The sequence below is a fragment of the Calidris pugnax genome, unplaced genomic scaffold (assembly GCF_001431845.1).
Source record: "Calidris pugnax isolate Ruff unplaced genomic scaffold, ASM143184v1 scaffold28, whole genome shotgun sequence".
Taxonomy (NCBI): domain Eukaryota; kingdom Metazoa; phylum Chordata; class Aves; order Charadriiformes; family Scolopacidae; genus Calidris; species Calidris pugnax.
Genome location: NW_015090842.1, coordinates 18,008,069 through 18,013,933, shown reverse-complemented (window position 1 = coordinate 18,013,933; position 5,865 = coordinate 18,008,069).

Below are 5,865 nucleotides of genomic sequence, written 5' to 3'. Positions count from 1 at the left end.
CACATTAAATGACTGTTCTTTCATACAGCAAGGGCAGTTTAACTTAATCAGCAGAGTCAGAGTCTTGCATCATGGAGTTTGTACAGAAGTGATTGGGACAGAATATTTGTTGATTAATACTTTTTTGACCAAAAAACCCTTCTGTGTCCACAAAAGTATTTTGGTGAAAGGCCCCCGGGGGGGGGGGGGGGGGGGGGGGGGGAAGAAGCAGGGAGTTAAAATGAAGTTAAAGTACAAACAGCGGCGCATAGCTGACATGCTTCAAGTTTAGACAGTACAAGATATGCAAATGCGCGGGGCTGCGCCGTATTGACGTTTTGAGGTCATAGTGATAGGAATGTATTATTTATAGGATTGGGTTGCACTAGGCCGATAAACTACATTTTAAATCCGAGGCGTCTGTAAGCGATAAGATTTATATATATATGTGTGTGTATGCTATATATATATATGTGTGTGTATGCTATATATATATATATGTGTGTGTACACACATTTTATATAGGTGTTTTTAATATGTCACGATTAATACCCTCCCTGGCAGGCGGTGCGTTGGGGTGGGGAGAGCCCTCCCCGGGCTCCTGGTAGCCACGGGAGGAGCAGAGCTGGCCCTGGCCCTCTGGGGAGCCTGGGGAGGGGACCCACAGAGTTTTGAGCTCTCTACTTTCTTCCCCTCCACGACGTCCCCTTCCTTTCCCCCGTACGTCCTCTCCGGGCACAGAGCACCCTGGAAATGGTGTTGGCCTCCAGGCAGCTCTGTCCTTCTGCAAAAAAAAAGAAAAAAAATAAAAGATTAATGGCATGTAAAATGGGAGGGGTGGGGGGGGAAGAGAAAGCTAGAGGCAAATTTCCACATCCCCTTCCTCTGGACATCCTGGTGGGTTTTCCATAGAAACTTTCACACAGCGGCCAGACGGATGCTTAAAAAGGGGGGGGTGGGAGAAAATAACGAGCCCAGGATGGGAAAACAATTGCCTCCCCAGCTTTCTGCCTCCATTAAAGGCTCCTTGGCCTTGGCAGGGCAGCCCCCAGGCTCCCCGTCCCCCCAGAGCCCCCTGCCTGGGCCTGGGCCCGGGCCGGCGGGGATGCTCCGGTGGCAGCCATGGGAAAGCCGCCCCTTTGGCTCCTGGAAGTGAGAATTTGGGTTTCCCTGCAGGGGGAAAGCAGCCTTTGTGCCTGGCCTGGCTTCCCTAACGCGGAGAAAATTCCCATTAATTTTGTGAGGAAACAGTTCGTTATGCGTGTTTCAACAAAACATTAAAAATCCTACTGGTGTTTTGGTTTTTTCTTTTTTAATTTTTTTTAGAAATCACTCTTGCAGCTTGACAGCCTCAGTGGAGCCCTGGCCAGGCCTGCCCGAGCCGGCGCAGAGAGGCCTCTCCCTCCTCTCCCTCTCTGTTGGCTGCTCTTTTCCTGTCTAATCAATTATCTCCCTAGCTAGTCCTTCTCAAAGGTGAGAGCTCATTATGCATATTCATAAATCACAGCTCCCAGACCTGACACTGATTGATGTAATCATCTCCCGCTCACTCCCTGTCTGCGCGGGGCCCGGCCTGAGGAAGCGCCGGCGAGGAGGAGGAGGAGGAGGAGGAGGTGGAGGCAGGAGAAAGAGACTTCCAACTTGTCAGCCCCACTTGTGCTGGGTGGGCGTAGCGGGCCGTGTCGGGCTTCCCCATTCATCCTCCCCCCAAAGTGCCCATCACAGCCCTGGGGAAACGTCAGGAGAAAGCCCTGGGAGGTGAGAAATAACCAGCAGAACCACACCAGCAAGGAAAAGACCCAGCACAGGCTTTACCCCACGTATTAAAATAACACAACCTCCCCCCCTCCCCAATCTTTGGCATCAGCCAACGCGCCCGCTTTTATTTTCCTCAGATAGTCAAAGCTGGCTCATCCCCATCAGAGCAGAGACAGGCGTTCTGGCGGTGAGTATTTAGCTATAAAATATCTTTAATACTATACCTGCAGCTGCGCTCAGTAGCCACACTGTAAAAAAAAAAAAAAATAAAAGGAAAAAGTTGTGACCGATGCAAGTTACTGCTGTTGAGGGTGTGAGGGCTCCAGCCTCCAGAGGAAGGTGTATCTCAGCTGTGATGCTGTGATTTGTTTCCCAAAGTGTGGCTTCAGCCTGTGGGATGCCGTTCAGATTACGTGGCTTACCTGTATGGTTAATATTTACACTCTTAAAATATACCTCTTTTTAATCACTTTGATCAGAACGATCAGTGTACTCAAGTAATAATACAAAAAATATATGCCCTGGAAATCATAACAAGATACAAATCAAAGGGAGCCCTAATCAAGTACTTTTGAGAGTGTTATCTTCCTTGTTAACAAATGGTAATAAGAAAATTAAGGCTTATAGCTTGCTTGCGTTTTATCTAAGAAAACCAATAAAGATATCAGATGTTCTTTGGTTTATATGTTTGAATGTAAAGCGGAATAATGAGGAACACGTACCTTCTAAGGCTTCCTTTGCTCTATGGGTGTTAACCCTTTAGGATGCCGGCGCCGTTCTGAGTTTGCAGAACGAGGACAAGCCTGTGCTGCCACCCGGGGTTTTGAGGCCCGTTGTTGCTGCAGTCAAGACAACATCTTTTTTTATTAAATGCTGAAATTGGAACAAAGCAACAATGGCTGCTTGCTAACTATGCATGTCCAACAGGCCTCTTTACTATTCAGCAAATGGAAGATATTAAACAACATTTTGCTTAAAGGTACACTGAGGCCATTTCCATTAGGACATGGTGTCATTCATTTATTCACATGTTAAGTGGATGTCCTTGTGGCTAATGAGTAATAATCAACAGTGACTCCACTTTATTCCTTTGCTCCCAGCAATGTTAAATACTCTGATGGAGTCTCTTTGCTGACACACTAGAGAATATGGTTAAAAAGTGCTAAAGGACATTTTCAGCGTAGAGCAGCCGCACACACGCCGGCTGGAAATAGCACTTTTATTACAGTCTATTCTATTAGGCTTTGTTCCCGTTTAAGGCACGGCGTGTGGAAACCACTGATATTTATTTGAAGGTAGTTCATGCCTTAAGAGCCGAGAACTCTCTCGGTTTGAGAGTCAATTTGGTTATTGCTGGGAGATGAGCTCTCGTCCGGCTGGTTTATTAAAAAATAAAATTAAAAAAAAAATAAAAATCAAACCGCACCTTACAGTACCTTCTCGGAGAACTGATAGTGGAGGAGTGATTTTGGACAAAACCTTTCCTGAAAAAAAAATAAATAATCTAGTTTAACATTTATTTTATAAAATAAACTAACTCTCCCACCAGCTAATTAATCCATTTTATTACATCAGCCTCAGCAGCTAAGTAGGCTAATAAACTATATTAATATATATATTTTCCCTTTACATGATTGCTTACACTGGAGTCTGCAGCTTGGTTGTCTCCTGTGTCAATTCCTAAAGTTTGAAAGGTATAAATGAATCATCCTTGGTCATGATTAAGCTTAAGTTAGAAATAAAATATGTCAATCAATCCGGTTGGAAATGTTCCTGCTGTCTAAGTTGGTTATGCAAAACACTCTAAGGTGTGTAGGCATGCTCAATTAGGTCAAGGGATCTGATGGCACTCCTAGCCATAAATGTGTGTCACTTGGATTCCTCATTATTTTTAGCAGTGGTGAAAATACATGTCAGTAGGCCAGCTAGCCAGGCTAGAATAAAATTACTTACCAAGTATGCATAAAACTGAGGTTTTAATACGTTAATATTATACTTATTTTCAAGCAAAACCGCGAAAGGAAAATACGTCTCTCTCTCTCTCTCTCTGTGTCTTAAATATACAAGTCACTCTATTGAATTTCTCAGCCATCATTAGTTTAATTCACACTGGACTATGCAATACTCAAGATACCTTAAGCAGTAAAATTTAAGTGCCTAAAAACATAAATGTAATGTGAAATTAGATACGAGGAGTAAAACATCGATTTGCCCTGTTACAGTCCAACTTGCTTCCAGGAGAGGTAAAGCCCAAGCTTCCCTGGGAGATTAGAGCAGCCCCATTCCAAAATAATTTAATGAAGGAGGACACTCGAGATGGCTACTGAAGAGTGGTGCTCTCAGATGGAGAATTCTGTGAGCAGCTCCTACAGAAGACAATGTCAGACACTAATGCTTGATAGAGAGGTTTCATCTGGTGTGCTAAATCATGGCCTGATACTAACAGAAACTTTTCCATGTAATTCCAGGGAAAAAAAAAAAAAAAGCCGGGAAAAGCAAGTTTTAGTGCTCGTGGCTGCCCTCCTGGCACCTGGTGGAGTCACTGAATCACTTAAATCCTCTGGTTTTAAACTTTCCGTGCTGGTCCCATGAACCACACCGAGACCTTGGGCTTGGGCACAAGAGACAGAATGAGAAACCAGCCAAAACCAGCCCAACGCCCCAACCGGGTTTTGTTACGAAAAAGCCCCAAAAAACCTAAACGCAGGAGACTGGCAAACTAAAAAAACAACGTTGCTTCCAAGAATGAGAGGCAGGAGCAGCACTGCAGGTGAGGCTGGGGCTTCTTAAACGTGATTTTTGGACGCGGTGCTAAAGATGGCAGTGTCCCTTTAAGAACAGCACCACGCAGCTAATATTTTCTTTACTGCCCATAAAACGCAATTAAATCTCATGAATTAATATAATTCACTTCGGGAAGAATTCTCATCCTTTTCTTTGGCTATCAAAATGGAGCCATCATCAGTCAGCTCGTTAAATAGGAGAATCCGGAGAGTAAGTAAATGGAAGAGCTTTCAAACGCGGGGCTGAAAATGCCCAATGAATGTGTAGGGGGGCTTCAATAAAAAAGATTTTGACTTGTGTTTTCACCCCTTTCCCACTTTGCTCATTGTTTACTGACACTGCTATGGACACAGCATTCAGTCCCTGCCCGCCCCAGCCCTGGGATGTAAAAATGTCATCTCTATTGTGCTGCCGGGCCGGCTTTGATGCTGCCGCAGCCCTTTGTGTGCCCTTCTCAATCCCTTTATAAGGCTGTCCTGATTGTCCATACTGAACATCGCCACAAAAGCTCGTCTTATTGAGAAAATAAAAAAGTCAGAGAGGGGCCAAATGACGGGAGATTGGGCCTTTGCTGTAAAAGACCTACTATTCACCCTCAGCAGTCATTTTTTTCACTGAGGAATTACAAACTTGGGACAGCGGCCGCACCAGCAAAGCCAGTTTAGACACTTTCTTCTTAAATTTTATTTATAATTACCGTTATAGTGGTTTGTTTGTTTTTTTTTTTTTAAAGATCACGTGCTCCTGAGGTCAGACGTTGAATCCTACAAGCAGTTGTGGAGGGTATTCTCTCTTTTCCAAAGGAAAAAATACTGTGTAACTCTCACGTGTGTGTTTCATGGGGGGAAGTTCAGACAAACAGATTGTACAGAAATTCGACGACATATATACTACAAGGAGGGCTTGTTCTGGAAGTTAAATAAGCCAGAAACAGACCCCCGTCTCCCCCTGCCACGTAGGAGCACACAGATTTGCACCCGAGAACCTGAGAGCGAGGGTTTAAATTGTCCCTCTGGAAAAACCTCTCCCAGTTGTTCTTCCCCCCTCCCAGTACCCTAACTTGTACCGGTGTCCGTGGGCAGGACGGAGACAAAGGCTGGGTAAGGTCTTATTCTTTGGGAACGGAGGGGCTATCGGAATGGGAGGACGGTGATTTCATGGCTTTTGTTGCCGAGGTTAGGGACCGAATTCTCTCACTGAATTAGAAATGGTAACAAGTGGGACTGGGGATCTCTGGGGGCTTTTGTAGTGCACTCATCTGAGAGATTGCGCTTTTCTCAGCCCTTCAGATTTATTTTGCCAAAGTTACAGGGCAATTATGGAAATGCGCCCTTTGAAGCCGGG